This window comes from Narcine bancroftii, chromosome 6 (genome assembly GCF_036971445.1).
Source record: "Narcine bancroftii isolate sNarBan1 chromosome 6, sNarBan1.hap1, whole genome shotgun sequence".
In the NCBI taxonomy this organism is placed as follows: Eukaryota; Metazoa; Chordata; class Chondrichthyes; order Torpediniformes; family Narcinidae; genus Narcine; species Narcine bancroftii.
The window spans coordinates 223,062,865-223,088,636 of record NC_091474.1 but is presented as its reverse complement, the minus strand read 5'-3'; the positions used below and the strand labels follow the sequence as shown (position 1 = coordinate 223,088,636).

Sequence of the window (25,772 nt, the reverse complement as noted above, 5' to 3'; positions counted from 1 at the left end):
TTTTTCCAGATTGGAGGCCTGCTAACCAGTGGTGTTTCTGCCAGCATGGGTGCTTGTCATCTATATTGATAATTTGGATGAGAACCTCGTTGGCATTTGTAGATCAAAAATCAGAATTCATTGCCATGAACATGTATCACAAAATTTGTTGTTTTGCAGCAGTATTACAGGTACAAAAATTGCTATAAATTACATTTTTTAAACATAAATAAATTAGTGAAAAAAAAAGAAAAAGTGAGGTAGTTTCTGTGATTCATTGTTCATTCAGAAATCTGATGGCAGAGGGAAGAAACTGTTTTTGTATCGCTGGATGTTCGTCTTCAGGCTCCTGCATCTCCTTCAAGATGCTAACAGAATGAAGAAGGCGTGGTCTGGGTGGTGAGAGTCCTTGAGGATAGAAGCTGCTTTCTTAAGACATCGCCTCTTGGTGATGGCTGAGTTCACAGCTCTGATGCTTATTTCCTGTCCTGTGCATTGGCTCCTCCATACCAGCCAGTAGGCCTTTTCAAACTGCTGTGTAAAATGGGGTTAACCAGGTGCTCCACTCATGCGGCAGTTAGAAAGGGTCCGACCCAGTTGGATTAGGACCACTCCAACAGGGTCCCTGAACTAGCTCAGAGCTAGTCAGGGAACCCAGTTAAACTTAGCTAGGTCGCGTCCACCGGCGATTTGGAAAGGAAAATGGCCGACCTGGTTATTCCGATGACATCAGCGCTTGCACGCTGGCATCACAGAGAAAACCCTGGCTGAAGTGCCTGCCATGATCAGGGAAGAGAGGGGTCGCTCACTTCCATGGGGCCTGGGGGGGGGGAAAAATAGCTGCTGTGGTGGGGGGGGCCACAATCAGGGGAGTGAGGTCACTGTCATGGGGGAAGAGGTTGGTGTCACGGGGTGGGGGGGGAGGTCGCTGCCACGAGGGAGGAGGAAGAGGTCACTGCTACAGGGAGGGCGAAGAGGTTACCACCATGGAGGGGGGGGGGGGAAAGAGGTCCCTGCCGCAGGGGGTGGGGGGAAAGAGGTCGCTGCCGCGGGGGGAGGAAGAGGTTGCTACCGCGGGGGGAAGGGATGGGGAAACGTGGGGTGGCTGTGATTGCCACGTGGTTCACAGTGACAGCTCAATGTACGCAACAGCAAGACCTCACTGGGGGGCGGGTACGTGATTGACTGGGTGAGTGTCGATTGACGGTGAGGGTGGCAACTGACAGGGGGAGGGTGAATGACTGGGAGATTGTAATTGATGGTGGGTGGTGACTGACAGGGGGCAATTGACAGTAGTTGGGGGGTGGCAGGGAAGACTTATCGATACTTTCCTTGAGCTCATGATGCGTCATCACGGGGGTGGGGTCCCCCTTAAATCGCTGGGAATTTGAAGATCTTTACTCTTTCCACTGCCGACTCCTTAATGTGGATTGGTTTATGTTCTGATTTACCACTCCGGAAGTCCAGAATCAGTTCCCTTATTTTGATCATGTTGAGTGCAAGGTTGTTGATGTGACACCACTCAAATACGCTTTCTCATTGCCAACTGTGATTTTGTCAACAGCAAACTTGTAGACGGTATTTGAATTGTACCTGGCCACACAGTCATGGATGTAGAGAGAGGAGAGAGAGCACTGAGGACAAGATTTTGGACACCATGTTTCATCTATACATGACATCATTGAAACCAGATCGATAATAAGCACATGAAGACTAGCAAGAACATTTTTGTTTCCAATGGTTATCAAGCTCTTCAACTGCCACTTGTTACCATATAACCATATAACCAAATACAGCACAGAACAGGCCAGTTCGGCCCTACTAGTCCATGCCATAACAAATCCCCACCCTCCTAGTCCCACTGACCAGCACCCGGTCCATACCCCTCCGGTCCTCTCCTATCCATGTAACTATCTAGTCTTTCCTTAAATGTAACCAATGATCCCGCCTTGACCACGTCTGTCGGAAGCTCATTCCACATCCCCACCACCCTTTGCGTAAAGAAATTTCCCCTCATGTTCCCCTTATAATTTTCCCCCTTCAATCTTAAACCATGCCCTCTAGTTTGAATCTCCCCCACTCTTAATTGAAAAAGCTTATCCACGTTTACTCTGTCTGTCCCTTTTAAAATCTTAAACACCTCTATCAAGTCCCCTCTCAATCTTCTACGTTCCAGAGAAAAAAGCCCCAGTCTGCACAACCTTTCCCTGTAAATCCAACCTTGAAATCCTGTCAACATTCTCGTGAACCTTCTCTGCACTCTCTCTATTTTGTTTATATCTTTCCTATAATTTGGTGACCAAAACTGTACACAGTACTCCAAATTTGGCCTCACCAATGCCTTGTACAATTTCATCATAACCTCCCTACTCTTGAATTCAATACTCCGATTTATGAAGGCCAACATTCCAAATGCCTTCTTCACCACACCATCTACCTGAGTATCAGCCTTGAGGGTATTATTTACCATCACTCCTAAATCCCTTTGTTGCTCTGCTCATCTCAATAGCCTGCCATTTAATGCATATGACCTATTTAGATTTGCCTTTCCAAAATGTAACACCTCACACTTATCTGTATTAAATTCCATCAGCCATTTCTCAGCCCACACCTCCAGCCTTCCTAAATCACCTTTTAATCTACGGTAATCTTCCTCACTGTTCACAACACCATCAATCTTTGTATCATCCGCAAACTTGCTTATCCAATTCATCCACCCCTACTTCCAGATCGTTAATATATATAACAAACAATAGTGGACCCAGGACCAATCCCTGAGGAACTCCACTAGTCACTGGCCTCCAATTGGACAAACAATTTTCAACCACTACTCTCTGACACCTCCCATCCAACCATTGCTGAATCCATTTCACTACCTCCTCATTTATACCTAATGCCTCCACCTTTTTTCCTAACCTCCTGTGGGGAACTTTGTCAAAAGCTTTACTAAAGTCTAAATAGACAACATCCACAGCTTTCCCTTCATCAACCTTTTTTGTAACCCCCTTGAAAAACTCAATCAGGTTTGTCAAGCATGATCTACCCATGCTTACACGAATGATGACTTGCTCCAATGCCAAAGGAATATCTGACACTTTTTCTGGTACTGTGATCATTAACCATGGTTTTTGCATTTATAATCTCTTTTTAACTTAACAGTGCATACTATTGTAATTTTGTATGAACTACCAGATATGATCCACTGTGGTTTTAGCACCTGCAGGAGATGAGAAAGAAGTGCCACAATCTTGGATGTAAATAAAGCATGAGGGGCCCAGATGAGGTAAATAGTGTTTTGTTCAGGATAAAAAGTGGGGGGGGGTCCTCAAAATAGAGAAAATAAACCAAGATAAAAGGGGAAAAACTTAAAGGGGACTAGTGTGGCAACTTTTGCTGCACAAGGTGGTGTGCATTTGGAATGATCTGTCAGAAATGGTATAGGTAGGGGGCGTGGCCATGCTAATGTTTTGAAAGAGCTCTCCACAAAAATATTAAAAAGACAGTTTAAATGCTCAAAAATCAGAATTTTATCCTCAAAAATGGATAAAACAAGTGCTAAACGACCAAGGCAACCGAGAACAAAAAATGAAGAATAGCTCAATCAGGAACATCAAGTGGAAGCCTGATGAGGAGCGACTCAGGTGGGGCCTTGGGACCAGCTGAATCCAGCAGAGCTAGGGAGTCAGCCCAAGATATAGTCTCCATCCTGAACATATTGGAAACTTTATGAAGACGAGTGTAGAAGCAGCGATAAGAAATATATCAGAGAAGGTAAAGGAAATTAAAGAAGTTGTGGAAGACTTAAATGAATGAATGACTCATTTAGAGGCCAAGTTGGACAAAACAAAAGAAAGGCTGAAGGCACTGGAAGAAAAAGCAAAAACATGGGACATAGAAAAAAAAGGACTGATGGATAAGATCAACCATATGGAAAATTTTAGCAGATGTAACAACATAAGAATCATTGGACTGACAGAAGAAATAGTGTGAAGAGACGGTGAGTTTCTTTGAACCATGTAAAATAAGTTAAATGCAAAGCTGCAAATTGAAAGTGCTCACTGGACCCAGAAGAACCAGCAGTGACCACGACCAGTCCTGGTAAAACTTTTAAGTTACCAGGAAACAGATGCGATCTTGGGAGCAGCGTATGAATATTCAAAAAGTAATCATAGTGTACAATGCAAAAGTAATGTTTTTACAGGACAAAGAAAGGAATTTGACAAGTTAAAGAGACAACAGTGATCTAAAAACTTTAAATATTCAATGATATATCCTGCAATGCTGAGGGTAGATGTCTCAGAAGGTAATCGATGAATTTTCAAGAATAAAAAAGAGGAAGAATTTTTATGAAAAGATTAAAGTCACGAGCTGAAAGAGCTGAAAAGGCCTTTTCAAAAAGGGACTAACAGAAAGATGTATCCTTTTATTTATACTAATAATAGAAACATTGGTATATATGGAGAGCTCTGAAAAGACAAAGGTGGTACGAAAAGCAGCAAGCTAGCAACTCCAACAGAGGGAGAAGATTGCACTGGGAGAGGAGTGATTTTAAAAGATGGCACCAAAGGGAGGGTTTCTTCTTCAGGGTACTATTGTCAATGTCACAGTCAGAGCTAGGGATGTGTGTGTGTTTCTTAAAGGAGAAATGTATGTGTTGGAAATTTATTTTAATAGGGAAATGTGACAACAGTATTTAGAAAATTGGTTAGAAATTATTGTTATACAATATTTGTGTGAGAAATGGTATGGATAAAACACTAAAGTTTATTAGTCTTAATATTAATGAGATAAATGGGACAGTGACGAGGAAGTTGGTCTCGGCATACTTAAAGAAATTAAAAATCGCTATAATCTTTTTTGCAGGAAACACAACTTACCAAATTGGAACATGAGTGGGACAAATAATATCATCTTCTTTTGGTTCAAAGGGAAGAGGGGGTGGCTATTCTAATTAATAACAACACACGAGTGTTAATAGAAGATAACTTGATTGATCAAGCCGGATGGTATGTAATGGCACACTCTAAAATTTATGGAGAAGCATGGACACTTACGAATATTTATGCCCCAAATTATGATGATGAAGCCTTTATGAAGGATATCTTCTTTAAAACAGCAGAGGGAAGACAAAATATTTTAGTTGAACTAGACTTTAGTTTCTGCTTGGACCCAAGACTAGATAAATCTGCAAGAACAATAACAAAGGTAAAAGCAGCAAAAACCACAATTTCATATATGAAAGATCTAAATCTTATCAATCTATGGATGCAATTAAATCCCACAGAGAGAGACTACTCTTTTTACTCAAGGGTGCACAAATCACATACAAGGATTGACTTATTTTTAATGTTTGCCCAGTTAAAAAGTAGAGTGATAAAAATAAAATATCTAGCAGGGCTTCTATCAGACCATTCTCCATCAATATTAACTATAGCAACAATGGAAAAGCAATGAAATGTGTACAGATGAAGTCTCAATACTACATTGCTTAAAAGAACAGACCTGTGAATTTATAAAGAGACAGATAGAAATGTTTTGTGAAAATAATAGTTTTCTGATATGGGACACACTTAAAGCATATTTAAGGGGAGAAATTATATCCTACACAAAGAATCTTAAGAGGGAACATATGGCAGAAGTAAACAGTTTGGAGAAGATATTAAAGAATTAGAAAAATTTATCAAAGAACAAAACTACAAGAAGGATACAGATTATTGGAGAATAAAAAGCTAAGATATAATACAATACAAACATATAGGACAGAAAAGCTACATTAAAAACTAAACAACAATACTATGAATTGATTGAACAGGCGCACAAAGTTTTAACTTGGCAGATTAAAACAAAGGAGCCAAGAATGATAAATGCTATAAAAACAGAAACAGACACACTAGTATATAAGCAAAAATAAATTTAAAAACACTTTTAGACATTATTACACCAAACTATACAAATCAGAATTACTAGATGAAAATGAAATGGAAGAATTTTTGCTGAACATCGAATCGAAAAGCCCCGGACACCCTTAAGGCAAATAAATCACCAGGAGAGGATAGATTTCTACCTGAGTTTTATAGACACTTTAAAGAATTATTAATGCCCTTTTAATGGATGTCCTGGACCAAGCTGTGGAAACACAGACCCTCCCAGAGTCATTCTCGACTGCTATTATTAGTGTTACCAAAAAAGAATAGAGACCCACTAAAAACTTTGTTATATAGACGAATATCCTTGTTAAATTCTGATTATAAGATACTTGCAAAAGCATTGTCTAATTGGTTAGGACAATACATGCCAAAACTGATACATGAGGACCAAACAGGATTTATTAAAGGAAAGCATTCCTCAAATCATCTAGGAAGATTATATATGGCTAAATCTCAATGAAATCCAAGTATTACAGTCTCCCTAGATGTGAAAAAAGCATTCAACCATTAGGAATGGCCTATTTTATTTAAAACACTGGAAAAATTTGGTATAGGCAGAACATTTATAAATTGGATAAAAACTTTATACCATAAACCACTAGCTAAAGTAATAACAAATAATCAGATGTTGGTGGTGTTTCCCTTGAGTAGATTGAGTAGACAGGGATGCCCCTGTCCCCATCACTTTTTATTTTAGCGACTGAACAGCGGACAGAGTTAACAAGGGATCCAGATATAAAGGGCTTCAAAGTCAAGAAGAACACAAAATCAGTCTATTCACCGATGATGTGTAATTCTACCCATCAGACCCAACTAAATCTTTGGAAAAATTACAAGAAACACTTGAAAAATATGGAAGAATATCAGGCTACAAAATAAATATGGATAACAGTGGATAAATATGCCATTAACAAATTTTGAATATGAAAGATACCAAAAAGGAACTAAATTTAAATGGAAGACAGATGGAATAAAATATCTTGGAATAGGAACTGACAATAACTTGTACCCCTTCTTGGAAAGCTAGAAAAAGACCTACTGAAATGGAGAGACTTACCCATTACTTTAGTGGGAAGGGTTAACTGTGTCAAAATGAATGTGAACCCAAGACTGCAATACCTTTTTCAACCGCTGCCTATTCCGTTACATAAAAACTTTTTAAAGCTACTAAACAACCACATTAGACAGTTCCTATGGAATAATAAAGTACCAAGATTTGCATTGGAAAAACTGACATGGCTCTACAGGCTGCGAGGACTTAGACTTCCAGATTTCAAAAAATATTACCTAGCCACACAGGCTAGATTTCTCATAGCTTTCTTCAATGAAGACCATCCCCCCACCCCCATCTTGGGTTCAAAAGGGAATATAATCAATGGAGGAGGGGGAAACAAAAGACTTTATCTATAAATAGAGTTTCAAATCACTAAAGAAAAAGATGGATAACCCCATTCTAACATATATGATTAAAACATGGCAAGAAATTAATAGTATAGGAAAAAAAGTAGGGATATCAATAAAAGCAACATGTGTAAAAATCTGTTATTGCCTATGCAAATGGCTAATAGAATATTAAATTCACGGTATGGCCAAGGTTTAAGATATATTAATGACTGTTACACTGAAGGAACTCATGCCCTTTGAACAAATAAAACACAAATACCAAGTGGCCAATGGGACCTTTTTCTGTTTTCTACAGCTAGAATGTTCTTAAGAGAAAGATGGGGAGCAACGTTGACCGCACCTGAAATTAATGAAACTGAATGAACAGTTTGGATGGGGAATACACCCAAATTTATAACAAAAATGGACTATGCTCTCCAGAGCAAAAGTGTAAAACCAGGGTTGTAGAGGTCAAGGGAAAGATGGGAGTCGGACTTGGGTGAGGTGATTTCAGAAAAAACCTGGTCAGAATGATGTAAGGACAATATGAAGTCAATTATAAATGTAAGATATGGAATGCTTCTGTATAATTTTTTAAACCAATTATATCTTACCCTACAAAAGTTACACAGATCAAAAGCTGAAATTTCAGAGATGTGTTTCAGCTGTGGGATTGAGACAGGAACATTTATAAAAATAGCACTGGCGGTAGCGAAAAAAATGTATCGCGATCACTTGGAAGTCCGACTATCCTCTATTTATAGCACGATGGACTGCAGAAATGAACAGCTGTATACCTTTGGAAAAAAAAAAATCACATACAACATAAAGAATAAATATGACACTTTTGTAAAGGTCTGGCAGCCATACCTGGACCACATAGGGGCCCAGATACAGTTAAAAAAAAGGAACAAAAAAAATGTAGCTGTCTGGTCCACCCCCGTACATAAGGGGCTGAACTGCCACAACATAAACCTACACACAACAACGCAGAGACTACCTTCTCACTGAGGAGAAGTGCCAGGGTTAAAGAGTGGACTGCGGGAGCGAGTGCCACTCCTGAAGCTATGTGCTGACGTCACTCCCGTGAGTCAGCATGGCGTGTGGAGTGTTTCACAGTATTGCTTTTGGTAGCACGATCTGTTTGAATAAACAGACATTTACTGATTCACTCAGCTCGGTGCAGATGTGTTCCTTTCTTTTCGCACACCACCGTATCGTGCGCACTACTGTGGTGACCCTGCATAGGTTTCAGTGGTTTGAGACCTACCGAGCACGCAACAGCATGGACCCCACCAGCTTTTCAGCAGCCCCTGAAGCTTCCGGCAATGAATCTGCTGCAGTCATGACCATTTCTGCTCCCACCCTGGTTATGGTGAATGCCATTGGCATCCACTTGCCGCCATTTTGGGCCAACCAGCAATGCAGTTAGCTGCAACTAGCTGAGGCACAGTTCGTGCTAAGAGGCCTAACGGCTGAAGACACCAAATTCTAGCATTTTGTTAGCGCCCTGGACACAGTCACAGCAGCAAGAGTCAGCCCTTTTGTGAACCACCCACCCATGTACACTCTCTTTCGTTGGTTCTTAATCAACTCTTTCGAACTCAGCCGGCATGAATGGGCCATTCATGTACTTAACTCACAGGGCCTAGGGGATTGCAACCACTCTGACCTTATGCAGGAGTTAGTGGATTTACCAGACAGACACACCAAGTGTTTCCTGCTTGAAGCCCTATTCTTGTTGAAGTTCCCTCAGCCATCTCTAATATGGACTTTGCTCACCCGCACCTTGTGGTCAAGGAAGCGGACTGGCTTTTCCAAATCCCTCAGCCAGACTTAATCCATGTCCAACCTATTTGTGCAGTGGGTTCTACCACAATGACAGGGACTACTCAGTCCCCCTCCTCAGCAGCGCAGCGACCGTCCAGACAAGGCTACTGGTTACTGCTACTACCACTGTCAATCGGGCCGTAATGCCCAAGAATGCGTTTCCCCCCCCCTGTAATTTCCCCGGATCCATACCAGGCCAGATACCGGGAAACCAACAAGCCAGCTGTCGTTAGTGGCCTTGGCAGCTGGCACCAGTAAATGCCTCCTGTACGTATGAGACCTGAAGACTGGGTGACTGTTTCCTGTGGACACTGGTGCCGAGATCAGCCTCATACCACCCAGATTCTTCAAGTGAAGAAACATCCTCCAAAGTTTCCCCTTACGATCCCCAGATATGGAGCTCGACTCATGACTTTCCACACCAAGGGCATATTTTTCCAATGGGAGTGCACAGTTGCCTCTGTAGGGTCAGGTCCTCCTAGGGGCACACTTTCTGCAGGCCAACGAACTGCTGGTGGATTTGACAAGGTGGCGCCTAGTGAATGCAGCAATCTCCCAGGTTTTTCCCCTTACTGTACGCCAACAAAACTTCCAGCTGATGGGAGTCCATGCCTCCAACCGGAACGAGTACACCTCCCTACTGGCCAATTTCCTGTTACTGCTAGCCCCGAATTTTCATGACGCGAAAGCTGTACATGGTGTGCAGCATTTCATTGAGACCACCAGTTTACATGAGGGTAAGACTATTTCCCCAGGACAAGCTCCTCCTGGCTAAAACTGAGTTTGCAATCATGGAGGAGTTGGGTATCGTCCACAGCTCGAATAGCTCTTGGGCCTCCCCACCTACATGTGGTCCTCAAGAATTCTGAAGAGTGTAGCCCATGTGGAGACTACTGGCGGTTAAATTATGTAACTTTTACAGACCGGTATCCAATCTCACATGCGCAAGATTTCACTGCTCGACTCCGGTGAACTCGGACCTTCTTTAAATTTGATTTGGTTAAAGGATATCATCAGATCCCAGTGCACTCCAATGACATCCCAAAGACTGCCATCGTCACCCCATTCTGATTTTTTGAATTCATGCCTTTTGGCCTAAAAAATGTGGCCCAGACATTCCAGCACCTTATGGACAAGATGACTGAGGACCTGGAGGGAATAAATCGTCTATCTAGACAATATTCTCATCGCCAGCCCCAACGCAGGAACACACAGGGAACACCTTTGGCAGCTCTTCACCAAGCTTCAGGCTCAAGGATTAATGATCAACCCAGCTAAATGACAGTTTGGTTTGGACACCATCGATTTCTTAGGACATCGTATCACCAGCTCGGGAGTCATGCCACTGCCTGACAAGGTGGAGACCATCTGCGGTTTTCCTAAACCAACCTACATCAAGGGACTGCAGGAATTTGTAGGGAGGGTGAACTTTTACCATTGTTTCCTCCCAGGAGCAGCAACCTTCATGCAACCACTATTCAACCTTATCAGACTCTCACCTGGGCCACTGAAACACTCCAAGCCTTCGAAGCAACCAAAACAGCACTATCTGAAGCCACCTTCTTGGCCCACCCAGACCCAGACTCCCCTTTGTCATTGACAACGGATGCCTCCGAGAGAGTGGTTGGCACAGTACTGCAGCAGTGGGTCAATCAACAATGGAAGCCACTTGCTTTTCTCAGCAAGCGCCTGAGGCCACCCGAACTTAAGTACAGCTCTTTTGGTCAGGAGCTGCTAGCTCTGTACCTGGCCATGTGCCATTTTAGGTACATCCTAGAAGGCCGGGTATTCACGGCATACACAAACGCTGGGGAAGATCTCAGACCCATGGTCGTCCTGACAGCAACGCCATCCTTCCTATATCTCAGAATTTACTACAGACATCCGACACATTGCAGGGACATCCAATGTCAAGGTGGAGACCATCTGCAGTTTTCCACTCGAATGCCCAACAATTTCTGACGTTACAGGTGGTATCGACATGGTCGAACTAGCCAGGGACCAGGCTAAGGAGGCAGACATATAGGCCTACCGCACGACCATCACAGGACTGCAGGTACAGGAGTTTGCCCCTGAACCAGGAGGATCACTATTCTTTTGTGACATGTCCACTGCCTGCCCAAGGCCTATCCTGCCCACTGTTTGGAGACACCAGGTGTTCAACCAAGTCCATGGACTTTCGCACCCCTCCATCAGATCAATGGGCTGCCTTGTCTCAGATCGCTTCATATGGCATGAACTATACTGCGAAGTCTTTCTTTGGGCGAAACCTGCGTACAATGTCAACATGCCAAAATCCAGCAACACATCAAGGCACCATTACAACCCTTCCCACCTACTGAAAACAGATTCCACCATATCCACATGGACATTGTAGGACCACTGCCAATCAACCAAGGGATGAGGTATCTGTTCACTATGGTTGACCGTTTCACATGCTGGCCAGAGGCGGTCTCTTTGCCATCCTGTCACACAGAGACTTGCGTGTGAGCTTTCATGTCGCAGTGGGTCACTTGTTTCGGTGTCCCCTCACATATGACCTATACCTGAGGAGTCCAATTCACCTCCTCCCTGTAGTCAACACCACCAAAATTTTGTGGTAGCCAATTACAGCACACGACTGCCTACCACCCCCAGTGAATGGACTGGTGGAGCGCTTTCACCGCCACTTAAAAATGTCTCAGAAAGCTCGACTCCAGGGCCCCAATTGGATGGACAAACTCCCATGGGTCCTGCTCGTCATCCGCACGGCACCCAAAGAAGGCCTCCCCACCTCATCAGCCGAGATAGTCCACAGGACGCTGTTCCAGGTGACCTCCACTGAACCTCAACCCAATGCCGTGGACGTCCTGCAGCGTTTAAGGGACAGCACAGCCAATCCACGCCTACTCTCCACTACCACACACGGCATGCCACCCTGCCACGCCCCAGAAGATTTGAAAACTGCTGATTTTGTTTTTGTCAGAAGGGGCCAGCCAGGAACCCCTTTACAATGCCCTTACGATGGACCTTTTAAAGTGTTTAAGAAGGCTGGGGTGGTTTTTATTCTGGACGTTGGGGGTAGACAGGACATGTTCACTATGGACCATTTGAAACGGGCCCACTTACATGGGATGGAACCTTTCCCTGCCCCTTGGCTGCGGCAATGTGGCCGCCCTCCTAAGCACTCTAAAACAAAGACTGTGAGAACTGTTTGCGATTCTTGTGGGGGATGGAGGGGGGAGGGGGGGAGTGTAGCAGTCCGGTCTGGCCCCATACACAAGGGGCCAAATCACCACAGTGCAAGCCTACACACAGTGGCGCAGAGACTGCCTCTTCACTGAGAAGTGCCAGGGTTAAAGAGCAGACTGCGGGAGCGAGCACCGCTCCTGAGACTTTGTGCTGACGTCACTCCCGTGAACCAGCGCGGCGGGTGGGGGGGTGGGGGGGGTTTCACAGTACTGCTTTTGGTAGCACAGTCTGTTTGAATAAAGGATAAGTTACTGGTTCACTCTGCTCGGTGCAGACGTGTTCCTTTCTTTTTGCAGCACCACTGTATTGTGTGCTATAAAGGGTATAAAAGTAACGATTATATATATAAAAATGTCGTTTCCCCAACGGTACTCTCAAAATACTTCAAATATATGCAAGCTTTGAAGGTGAACGGATCTGTATGTATGGAAGGGAAGGAGGGAGGGACAGGCTGGTTTTGTTTGTCGTGTTTATGAGAAAAAGTTCAATATTATTCTAAGTTTAAAATGTCACAAAGTATAATTTTTGAAAAAAAAAACAAAAATAAAATATTTGAAAAAAAGAGGTAGTCGAGGTGGGTAGAACTTCAATGACCAAAACATTTTTTGCAAGTATTAAAAGTGTAATGTCATTTGCATAAATGCAATATACAGGTAATGGTAGACTTGCTCGCTGCAGCCGACCAGGTACATAAAAAACACTGAGAACCAGAATAATCAAGGCTGGTGCCAGACTATTTTGTGCCCTAGGCCGGGCTAAGTGTGGGGTGGGGGGGATGGTGACCAGGCTGAGCAGGGAGAAGTGCTGAACAAGGAGGGGTGGTGGGGGGGGGTGCTGACCAGGTTGAGGAGGGTGGGGGGGGCGCAGAGCAGGGCGGGGGGGCGCAGAGCAGGGCGGGGGGGCGCAGAGCAGGGCGGGGGGGCGCAGAGCAGGGCGGGGGGGCGCAGAGCAGGGCGGGGGGGGGCGCAGAGCAGGGCGGGGGGGGGCGCAGAGCAGGGCGGGGGGGGCGCAGAGCAGGGCGGGGGGGCGCAGAGCAGGGCGGGGGGGCGCAGAGCAGGGCGGGGGGGCGCAGAGCAGGGCGGGGGGGCGCAGAGCAGGGCGGGGGGGCGCAGAGCAGGGCGGGGGGGCGCAGAGCAGGGCGGGGGGGCGCAGAGCAGGGCGGGGGGGCGCAGAGCAGGGCGGGGGGGCGCAGAGCAGGGCGGGGGGGCGCAAAGCAGGGCGGGGGGGCGCAGAGCAGGGCGGGGGGGCGCAGAGCAGGGCGGGGGGGCGCAGAGCAGGGCGGGGGGGCGCAGAGCAGGGCGGGGGGGCGCAGAGCAGGGCGGGGGGGCGCAGAGCAGGGCGGGGGGGCGCAGAGCAGGGCGGGGGGGGCGCAGAGCAGGGCGGGGGGGCGCAGAGCAGGGCGGGGGGGCGCCGAGGGGGGGGATGCCGCGCGGGGGGATGCCACGCGGGGGGATGCCGCGCGGGGGGATGCCGCGCGGGGGGATGCCGCGCGGGGGGATGCCGCGCGGGGGGATGCCACGCGGGGGGATGCCGCGCGGGGGGATGCTGTGCGGGGGGATGCTGAGCGGGGGGATGCTGTGCGGGGGGGATGCTGTGCGGGGGGGATGCTGTGCGGGGGGAGAAATGCTGGCCGGGCTGAGCGGGGTGGGGGGAGGGGGATGCTAACCAGGCTGAGCTGGGGGGGCTGTGCTGACATATCTACCTCTACCATTTTGATTGCAGCTCATTCCATATGTTCCACATGTAAGGACCATGAGGGAATAGTTCTTCTAAGTGAAGAATGGTCCCCTCACAAGCCCCACCTCCCTCACTTTATAGTTATACCCTCTTGTCAGATTGACCTACTCCAGGAAATGGATGGTCACTGTTCACTTTATCAATGCCCCTCATGATTTCTACAGACCTCAATGAGATCCCCTTCAACCTCCTATGCTCCAAGGAAAACAGACTTCGTTTTTCCAGTCTCTTACAATAACTCAACTTACCCAATCTTGCCGACAACTTGATAAGCCTCTTGGGAACCTTTTTCAGGATTATTGTATCCTTCCTCATCAGATACTTCAACATCTCCAATTTAACTGTCATGCTCTTACCTCTCTCCCACCTCACAACATTTGTGTCCAATCAACTGTGGCTAACTCCTGTCTAATCATATTGAAATTTAGTATTCAAACTCAAGGACCTGTGTTATCAATTTCCATAACGGTTTTAAAACTTAGAGAATTGTGATTATTGGTTCCCCAGATTCAGTCTCCAATGCTTTGGGCTTGAGCCCTTCATCAAGGTTTGGACAAAATGTAGGCAGGCACCTGAACAAAATGGTGTTTATTTTTTGGTGGGGGCAGAGGGAGAAGTACAATCCCACAGCCAGGAGGTAATAAGGGAGGTAGGGCACACCAGCAAACAAGGGAAGAGGGAATGGCTCTGTGAATTGAAAGGGAAGGGTGGGGTGGAGAGGTGAAGGAATAGAGAAGAGAGAGGAAGAACTGGGAGTAGGCTAGCAGAAACGTTAATGCCATCCGGCTGGGGAGTGCAGAGATGGAAAATCAAGTGATGCTCCTCCAATTTATGGGGGATCTTGGTTTGACAGTGCATGAGCCCATGGACATACATGTCAGTGAAGGAGTGGGGCACAGAATTGAAATGGATGGCCTCTGGGAAATCCCTGACATTGACACTGACAGACCAAATGTGTGTCTAAAACAATGTTCATGTTACTGAGGGGGGATTGGCCACAGGGAGTTCCTGTCCTCTCAGGCAGCACCCTCTACCTTTCCACATTCAACAAGCTGCTCCCTGTACGCACCTTCAACGAGACCACTTCATTTAAAGCTTGAATCTCTGATGCCCTCAGCAATCCAAATGATCTTCTGTTCACTCAGCTGCAACTCCTGTTTCTTTATCTAATCAGTCAGGAGTTGAAGCTGCATGCATTTCACACAGGATTAGTCATCAATGACATTGGTAGATCCCTTTACAACCAACGTTCTGCAGCTGGAGCACTAGACAATCATTCCATCTCTGAACCACTAACAATTGAAAAAGGAAAAAAGGGGGCGTCACGTGATAACATGAGGTTAGGATGCAAAAAAACTTATTTTCCTTGAAATCAGTTAAAAAAGTGTGTTGAGAAAGTAATGTACTAGTAAAACAAACTCCATCAAACAGCCTCTGAACTAATCTACATACTCACAAACATGGGTGGGGGGTGGGGGGGAAGGATAAAACTGTTGCACGCAAAAAAGAAAAGCAAAAATGGACGGTAGGGCCTGTGACAACTCTGGAGCCAGAGAACTAGCGTTTTTTTGCTGTCCCTGAGATGAGTGGGCAGCCTCTGCTGCCACAGCGAAGTGCGCCGCACCCAGTCGAATGGGATGATGACGCTGAAGGAGGAAGAACTGGAAGTCACGCAGGCCCGTCCAAGTCAGTGTCGGAGTCAGAGGTTTCAACTTCAGGACGATGAAGATGTTGCACAAGGTGGCAAACGTCGAGCCACTAATTTCCCAATTAAAGTGAGTCATGTGGACATACTTAAAGAAATTAGAAGCATGAGAAATGATGTGAAAGATAGGAAAGATGAAATTAAAATAAAAATAAATAAAGTAACAGAGGGCATGAATAAGTTGAAGAAACATATGGATGAAATAAATAAAGTTAAACCAGTAAAAGAAGATGTGGAAAGATAGAGTTTCTCAAATGGAAAACAATGAGACTGCTTGGACCATGATAAACCAAAAACCGTCAAAAAGTGGATACCTTGGAAAATTATGGCAAAAGAAATATTAAAATAGTGGCTCTGAAAGAGGGGGTTGGTAACAATAAGATAAGCCTAGCTTTTTTCAAAAATGAATTCCAGAAGAACTTGGACAGGAGATAGAGATTGAAAGGGCTCAAAGGGCCCTTAGAAGGAAACCACCCCCAGGGCAGAACCCATGTTCAGTTCTGATAAAAATTCCTGCATTATCAAGACAGAGAAAAAGTTTTGAAAATCACTGCTCAAAAAGCTTGTCGGAGGCAAAGTCCACTTGAATATGAAGGAGGCAAAATTTTACTTTACCCCGACATAAGTGAAGATTTATTAAAAAGGAGAAAAAAAAATTAACCCTGTGAAAGAGACCTTGTGGGAAAAAGGATACCGTTCATTTTTACAGCACCCTGCAACCTTGAAAATCTCCTTGCCAAATGGTCAAAACAAATTCTTTGTGAGCTGTCTGGAAGCAGAGGAATTTGTTCAAGGCTTGCCAAGATTACAGAGTGGATGAAGACCTCGAAGTCTGATTATGGCATTTAACTTTCAGAATGAAATTTTTAAAACTGGAATATGGAGTTAACTTGTTTCAGAATTGTCTGATTTAAAAGAAAATATGTGATAAATTTCAATAGGGTTGATTCACGTGTGTATATGTGACTTCAGTCGCAACCCAAACACAAATCATGGGGTGGGGGAAGGGAATTCTTTATATTTTTATTATATAGTACTATATCCTGGAAAGTGTCTTATTCTATTTTTTTTGTATTTTTTCCTATCTTTGGATTGTCAGGAAGGTCGCAATGGGGCACAATGGATGGTGAGTGGTGGAGTTAAGCAGAGGAGTTTCGTGGGGGAAGGTAATGGAAACAGAGTGACAAAAATATATTAAGATGAGTAAAATGATAAAATTTTAATATAAGTGGGATAATAAAGTGGAAGAAAATTCTTGCACTTAAAAAAATGGGAATAGATATAGCTTTTCTACAAGAAACACACTTAATAGAAAAAGAACATTTGAAATTGAAAAGAGATTGGGTAAATCATGTCGTATCCTCTTAATTTAATTCAGTCAAGGGGAGCAGCAATATTGACCCATCAAAATCTTCCAACTAATATTCAACATGTTGAAACAGATCAAGCAGGCAGGTTTATAATGATACATTGTCAAATATTTTCTGAATTATGGGCTCTTTTAAATGTAAATGCTCCTTGTACTGATGATGACAAGTTTATTCAGGAAGCCTTCCTTAATTTAGCAAATGAACATGAGAATATATTAGTTGGTGATTTTTAACTTTTGTTTAGATCCACTATTATATAAGTCCACTATTATATAAGTCTACGAGAGGAGTGTTAAGAAGTAAAGCAGCTAAGATAACTTTGGCATGAATGAAAGATCTGAATTTAATATATATATATATATATATATATATATACACATCCTACAGAAAGAATGCTTAAGCTGAATATTCATAAATCTAAATTAAAATAGGAAAAAGATTTATCCATATCTATTTCTCAAGATCATTGGATGACTATATGTGAAGGCAGTATGATTAAAATTGTAAATGTAAGGTATAGATTGGTTCATTATAACTTTATTCACCAGTTATATCTAACTCCTGAGAAGTTTATTTCTTCTGATTTATGTTTTAGGCGCCATAAACAAGTTGGCTCTTTCTTGCATTCTTCTTGGTTATGTGAAACCTTTCTGGAATAGAATTAAATAACTTTGAGAAGTTTTATTTAAATTTAAAATTTTGCTTGATCCTATGCTATTTCTTGAGGGTTATATTAAGAAATTGAGTTTGGACTTAAATTGGGGGTTGGGGGATAATATGGGGCAATATATTATGTACCACCATATGGTCAGCATCCTGGATCCACAGACTGCAGACAGAGTGCCGTATCCACAGGCCACCATCGGAAGGCAATTACACTGAATAAATAAATCACTTCCCTAGTTAATAAATGCTGATCAAACAGATTTTGTTAAAAAGAGACTAGCTGCTGACAACATAATGCAATTGTTGAGTATTATTCACAGCATAAAAAAGAGGAGATTTGAGTGTAGCAGTGGTGTTAGAAGAAAAAGCATTTGACAGACAGGAATGGGATTTTTGTATTTAGGATACTGGAAAATTTTGGACTTGGAAAAACCTTTATAAATTGGATTAAAGCATTATATACTAGTCCAAAGGCTAAAGTATTAACAAATGGGCAGATATCTACGCCATTTTGTTTACAACAATCTAGTACACAAAGATGTCCTTTGTCACCAGCATTATTTGTCTTGGCGATTGAATAATTCGCAGAGATAATTTGACAAGATGTGGGAATTAAGGGGTTCAGAGTCAGTCAAGAAGAGCAAAACATTGGTTTATTTGTAGATGATGTATTAATATATTTGACGAAACCTGAACCATCTTTAAGACAACTACATCTTAGGTTGGAAGAGAATGGGCAAGTTTCAGAATACAAAATAAATTGGGATAAGAGTGAAGTTATGCCCTTTACAAAAGGACACTATACACAATGTCAGGGAAACACACAATTTAAATTGCCAAAAAGTCAGATTAAGTCAGATAATCATTTTTAAAATCTATATGAATTACTTACCATTGCTTCATAAATTTGAAGATTTTGAAAAAGTGGATATATTACTTTAATAAGGAGGGTTCATTGTACAAATATTAATATTTTCCAGAATGCAATACTTACTTCAAACATTTACCTATTTTATTACCTCAAAAAAATTTTTAAGGATTTTAATAAATGTGAGAGAATATTTCTATGAAAAAGGTAAAATGTCTCAAGTGTTGATGCAAATGCTAACATGGAAATATGAAATGGGGGGACGGGGGGATTTAAACTGCCAAACTTTGACAATTATTATAGGGGCAGCCCAAATGAGATTTATTGTATCTTTTTTTGAAGAAGAGAATATACCAGCCTGGATCAAATAGAATTAAGTAAAATTGGAGAAAACATAACTGTTTCTTTTATTTATAAATGGAATTCAAAATTAAAGACATGCCTTTATTAAAACATCTAGTATATATTTGAGGTAGGATAGATGGGGAAATTGGAACAAAAGGAGGTATATCAAACAATAGTTTGATACTCTTTTCAAAAGATAATGTTTTTAAAACTGTGGTCAGATAAGGAATTAAAAACTATTAAAGATTGTTATGAACAATTGCAGCTGTTGTCCTTTCTGCAATTGAGAAATAATACGGAATAACTAGAAATATATTTTTTTTTGCTATTTTCAAATAAAAAGATACTTAGAGGATAAATTGGGATCGGAGTGGAAATCCTTTTTAGATGAGGGACTGTATGGAAATGTACTTCTGCAATGTATCTTCTTTTGCAAAGGGCAACCTCTAAACCTGGGTTTCATAAATCTAAATGAAAATGGGAACAGGGATTTAAATATTATAATAGTTGAGCAAATAGGGACAGATTTGTACAGAGATTGTATGACCAATATAATTTTACATATGATACAGTACAATACAATTTCATGCATCAATTATACATTATACTGTGTAAATAGCTTAAAATAAAATTAGATTTATCAAGTGTTTTAGATGTGGTGAGGTTAAAGGTTTTTTTTTTGCATTCTACATGGTTGTGTCCAAAAGTGAGACCTTTTTTGGGTAAAAGTAGGGGAACTATTAGAGCAAATTACTGGTATTACATACCCACAAAATCCTGATTTATTTTTATTGGATAAAGTAAATTTAAAGCAGAGGTTGATAGATTCTTGTTTAGTAAGCGTGCCAAAGGTTACAGGGAGAAGGTAGTAGGGTGGGGATGAGGAAAAATAAAGAGAAAAAGGAAACCAAAACACAATAAATGAATAAATATTAACTAGTTTATTAAATATTAGGTGGTAGTGCAAAAAAAACCTTTGGTGGCCTTGGAGTAAGTAGTGCTATTGTTACAGCAGTAAATCAAAGTTAAAGAGCCTGAAAATTATTGGGAGAGAAAAACTGTCCTTGAACTGGATAGAGGTGCGAGCTTTAGACGACTGTATCTTCTGCCTGAAAGTAGCAGTCAGAAGAGAGCACAACCAGGGTGATGGGGTTTTTTTATGATTTTGGTTCCCTTTAATGGAGGGGGGGGGGGGGAGATGGCTTTCTGACCATAATGGACTAGGCTACATCTGCCGCTTTCTGCTCCCTTCCACATTCTTGGTCATTCGAGTTTCCAAATTGGGTCATAGTGCAACTAGTCAGTCTAGTTTCTGCAGTACACCCATGTTTATCAGAGTATATCGACAACATACTGAATCTTCTTCGAAAGTAGAGACATTGGCGTACCTTCTTCATGGTTTGCCATGGTTGTCTTCTTCATGTGTACCTTCTTCATGGCCCCAGGAGAAGTCTTCTGATATGTGGAAGCCCAGGAACTTGAAGGTTCTTGGCATCTCCACCACTGTCCCAGAGAGGAAATATCCATTGGTATGAGTGGTATGGGTCAAATATGTCGAGTGCAAGTAAGCAATACGTCCAACATGGATGAGATTTGGAGACAAAGGTCCTGTTTTCCCATTTTATAACTCTATGGCAGCATTGAAATATGATAAGTGCATAACCAGTCCCATCTGCAGGAAATCTTCAACAAGTTCAAAAGTTGAACGAGAAGACTGAAAATAACCAGCAGATAAGGCAGCATCCATTGAGAAATAAAAAGAGTTCATGTTTCAAGTTGATGACCTGCCCTCAAATTCTGGCTTGGCAATGCTGTCATAGTCTTCACTTGCCTCATTTATGACATTTCTTTTGAGTGCGCTTTGACGCTGAGGACATACTGTTGGTTTCTGCCTGATCACCTGATTCCTGTGAATCACATTTAAAAGCCAAGCAAGTCTTGAACAGGTCATCATTTGGACTGTTTCTCCATTGCTTTCAGCCAGGAAACAAGATATTTTAATGGTCACAAAACTAATTAAAATTTAATTTAAGCATATATCACAGTAACACCTTTTGGGCCACCTCTAAGCCCGTGCAGCCCACATCCGACCTGTATGGTTTGAAGGATGAGAGGAAACCAAATCACCGGAGGAAATCCACGCAGACACAGGGAGAACATGCAAACTCCTTACAAACTGCATCAGAATCAAACTCTGGTCCTTGGTGCTGCAACAGCGTTTGCACTAACTGCCTCCCCCCCCCCCCCCCCATGATCCGGTATATCCTATTGTTCGGAAATCCTCATTACTCGGCATCTACTCGTTCATTGGTCTGAGACATCGCCAGAGGATCCAAAGCAAGGGTGCAGTCAGTGTGTGTCATCAAAGCTGGGAGCCAAGGGCGCAAGTCAGTTGAGTGGCTGACGCTAGAGACCAGTTAGTTCATGGGCTGTTTGAAGCTGGAACCAATATCCTTAGTGCTTTGAAGAGCTGAAGCATACAAGCTGAAACTCAGGGGGGTTCTAGTTCCTGCTCTTGTAAAGCTCAATGGATTCTTTGCAAAATTTTATTACGCTATTGCACAACATACACAAGAAAAATGAAATACAAATGTGATGGTATATTATTAAGAGTAATGCCCAATAATCCAAAAAAAATCTGTGAGTACAGTAGCACCAAATCCCCCGAGGGTGCCGGGTTATCAGTATGTTACTGCGTCCTGATAAAAGGAACAACAGTAAAATTCAGAATAATTTTCTCAACAGCAACAATAATTCCACTATTTGGGCATTTATATCGAGACTATCAAAGTATTAAAGCCAAATCAGACCTTAACCATTCTTTTCAGAGAGGTTGAAGTTGGATAACAATCAAGTGCGGGAATTTGAGAATGTATTTTCCCCATCCTTGGACCAAGGGTGTGGAGGTGAAGTCGTGGCTCAGGACAGATTTCCTGGCCAGCCACAGATCCCATTATCAATCTTAATCACACCATGTTGCACATTTCTCACAAGAATAAAACGCAGGGTAATGTTTATTTTGGTAACTTTGCATGTTTATTTGATTGTACCCATTGACAAAAGGCAAAGGAGGAAAAACCCAACACCCAACCCCAACCCACCAATTTTCCCCTGCAGCCGCTGCAACCCGTGTCTGCCTGTCCCGCATCGGACTTGTCAGCCACAAACGAGCCTGCAGCTGACGTGGACTTTTACCCCCTCCATAAATCTTCGTCCGTGAAGCCAAGCCAAAGAGACCCATTTTGGAACCCCTTCAATTATGATAATGCACAAAAAGAACCTTCTAATTTAATATCTAATATCATTCAATTCACAGTATGGAAATATAATCCTTTCCATTAATGTTTAAGTGTTTTGCCTTAAAAACAATTAAGGCTATCAATGTGGGACAGTAACAATTACATCAGTATCCATTTACATCACTCAGTGTAAGCACACTGTTTCAATATGCAAATATTATCAAATAAATTAACTAATTTGAACAGTGCTAAAGAGGATTCAGCAGTAGACAGCTTTTCAACCAAAAGGGCCCATCCTCAGTTCATGCCTGAACTTCGAACAAACACATCCAGCTTACACCTCTTATTTCCCATGTGCGAAATATGGCGAAGCACCTTTGGAGAAACATTTAGGGAAACAACGTGTGGCCAAAGGGAAGAACCCACAAAATAAGGGAAACATTGGGAAGTAGTACTCACAAGGTGAACAAGTAAGAAAACATTAACCAGAAGGAGTTTCACAGATCCAATTCAGGTAGATTGGCAGGAATGGGGCTTCCAAAGGCCCAACCCTCAATCACCCCCCCCCCCCACAAAAAACCCTAAAAACAGCATATCTGTTTCACCATGTAATCTAAGCATTTCAATGACGGGATAATTGAATAATACCAGACTGTTTCTTATGTCAGTACTGAATATAATATTACAAGGCACCTAACAAAAATATTTGTTAAAGATACAGATGAATCCTATATCTGCAGCTCCTATTCTTACTTCACAACTGTAAATGCTACCAATAACAAACCTGTGAATTGTGCCATTAGTTTTCCAGAACAAAAGCAATATAATCACATGGTGGAATCAGAACAAACTTTAAAACCTTCATGTGAGTTTCACACAAAAACATAATATTATTGTTGGCAAAATGTGGCTTTTAAATAACACCCAATCACCACCTTGCAAATAAATCCATAAGGCAAAACTACAATTCACATGCAATACTAGCATTTGGTCAAATTTCAGACAAATTACATTACTTCATCCTCTGACAAACTAATTACTATGTCAATAGATTAATTCAAAATGACAAACATTATCATTATAAATTTTCATAAAGCAATTGTTATCTCAATGTGTCCTATATTCCAAAACAAATCAAGCAATACCAAAAGCTACTTCAGTACATTTCACAGACTTATGTAGAAACTCAAACCAATGTTGTTTTTAAATAATCCCAAGAGGCAAAGAAATCACACCAAACTCCCTGTATTTCTACGAGCAAGGAAAGCAATTTGATCCCATATAAGCTGTAACTCGAGTAGGTCACTGTACACTGTGATAAAATTCCCTAATCCTGAGCCAAGTTACCCCAAGGGGCCCTTCCTCCTCTTCCCAAATGGCCTTTTTCATTCCTTGTCTCTATTCCCTGCATTACTACCAACCCCCCACCCCCCACTTAGTACCCCTGCCTCCCCCACTCCCCCCAACCACTTCTCTTTCATTTTCTCTACCTTAGAGCTTGAAAGTTGATCTGACTTTGCCTGCTCACGTTACCGTTTTTTGCAGCTTAGACTAAAGTCGAGTGCCTATTGCTGTACGCATTCCTTTCTTTTTACTTTGCCCTGATTACTTTCCAGGGTCATTTTACACTGGTCCAGATGAAAGTCAGTCAAATTAAGGAAACACACTGAGACTTGCTTCTACTCTTGCAGATACAAATCCACACAAGGGCACATTGTGTTCTTAAAACTAAACGAGAATCCTTTTCACACATTTGCAGTTATGCATGATACAGCAATGTTGCACAGATTCAGATAGCTCTTGAAGTCAACATATTTATTGATGGAATCGAACGTGAAATGGATGAGATACAAACTGCATTTCAGTTTGCCTTGAACCCTTTTTCACTATAGATGGAAAACAGTAATCAATTTTTCAATTGTACACACACTTCATAAAAGTTATTGATTTGTTTTTTTTTTAATATATATATATAAAATCTGCATGTTTGTGAGAATGCCATCATCTGTTCAGAAAGTGCCTTTTGCAAACTTATTGAGACAACAAGTCTGACTCCTCAAGTCAGCCAATGGGCTTCTCTCCACCTGGCTTTAACCTTTAACCTAGCTCACCTTGACCAAAGTGTTATCAGCCTGAGCAGTTTGAACCCATCCATCCCCAAACTACACTCGTTTGTCCATTTCCCTCCACATAACGTTGTTTTTGTTTCTTCCTCCACAGTTCAGACAAACATCTGTTACAGAGGAATGACTATCTCACAAACCGCTGAGTCTTGCTGCAGCCAAAATAAACAAAACAAGTCCAAAGGATCTAGCAAAACCATCCTGCACAGTCAGCCTTTAGACCCACCAGGATAAAACTTCATAGTAAAATGTTTTCCTCAAAATTAGTTGACTCACAATCCTGAATACAAAAGGTTCCCACAAGATCTATATTTTTATTAATAACTTCGATGACAAATTTTAAAGATGTCTCAAAAGGTGATTATATGGTACTAAAAAAAAACTTGTACATGATTTTCTCTCAGATCAGGATTATCACTCCGACATGACAGCTAGTTGGTAAAGAAATTAGTCAAGTTTAACAAAAGAGGACATTATAATAATTTTCTAATCTTGGCACACTCAAACAAGCATTCAGATACCTTCTGGTATAACTCAAGAAACAAAGGCAATGAAAGTAATATATACTGTATACCAGGAGAGAAACAACACAAAATTCTGCTGTACTACTGTGGTAATCATTTCAAACTATAACATTATAATGACATTGATTGCATTCTAATCATCGAGAAACAGGGAAACAAGAAAAATTATGTTGCAAGTGGTTTGAACTCAGATTTTAAGTAATTTGCTAGTCTATTTAAAATTTGGAATTCTCCAAGTAATCACATGAAGTTTGATTTTCAAAATGTTTGGAAACTGAAATAAAGCTTTGTTAATAAATGCAGCAAAAACTATTGCTTCCACTAAACATCAAAATGCAATGATTTTAATAGTTAAGATTTCAAGATATATTGCACACCTAAACATTTATTGCAATTACTACACAATTGACCATCAATCAAATGGGTTAAACACATGAACATCTGGTCGACACTGTGTACACACCAACACCTAGTGCCACACATCTAGACAGAGAAAGAAGGCAACTCATTATGCTAAAAACACTACCAGACAAATCTGGAAAAGGGGTGAAGGGCAAAATCCTTCTTTAATCAATTTGTGACAGTTGTCTTGACCAAACTAAATCTTCAGAGTGCAAAAACAGGAAGGAAAGCCAAGGGATTATGGGAAGAAAGGGTTAAGAAAATGACAGAGTCGAGCATGCTCAGAAAGCAGCTCAGTGAATGGCACTGTGACAACTGCATTCTGGATCTGGCAGAAAAGCAGCATCAAACGCGGGATAATGCCCATTAACCACTCCAAGAGCACAAATGCATCTGGAATTGTGCAATGGATCTCCTCATATGTGCCATGGGGACGTAAAGGA

At 42.1% G+C, this 25,772-nt stretch overlaps 1 protein-coding gene across 3 annotated transcripts in view; it reads right to left on the bottom strand.

The window, feature by feature from the left end:
* sobpa (sine oculis binding protein homolog (Drosophila) a) overlaps window positions 1-25,772 on the bottom strand; it is a 427,151-nt gene that overhangs the window by 339,693 nt on the left and 61,686 nt on the right. The window contains exon 1 of one of the 3 annotated variants that reach the window (XM_069887502.1): window positions 5,034-5,162. The exons of the other annotated variants lie outside the window; for them this stretch is intronic. The gene's annotated coding sequence lies outside the window, so the exon portion shown is untranslated. Of the gene's footprint in view, window positions 1-5,033; window positions 5,163-25,772 lie in introns of those variants that run through there. 3 annotated transcript variants of the gene reach the window in all.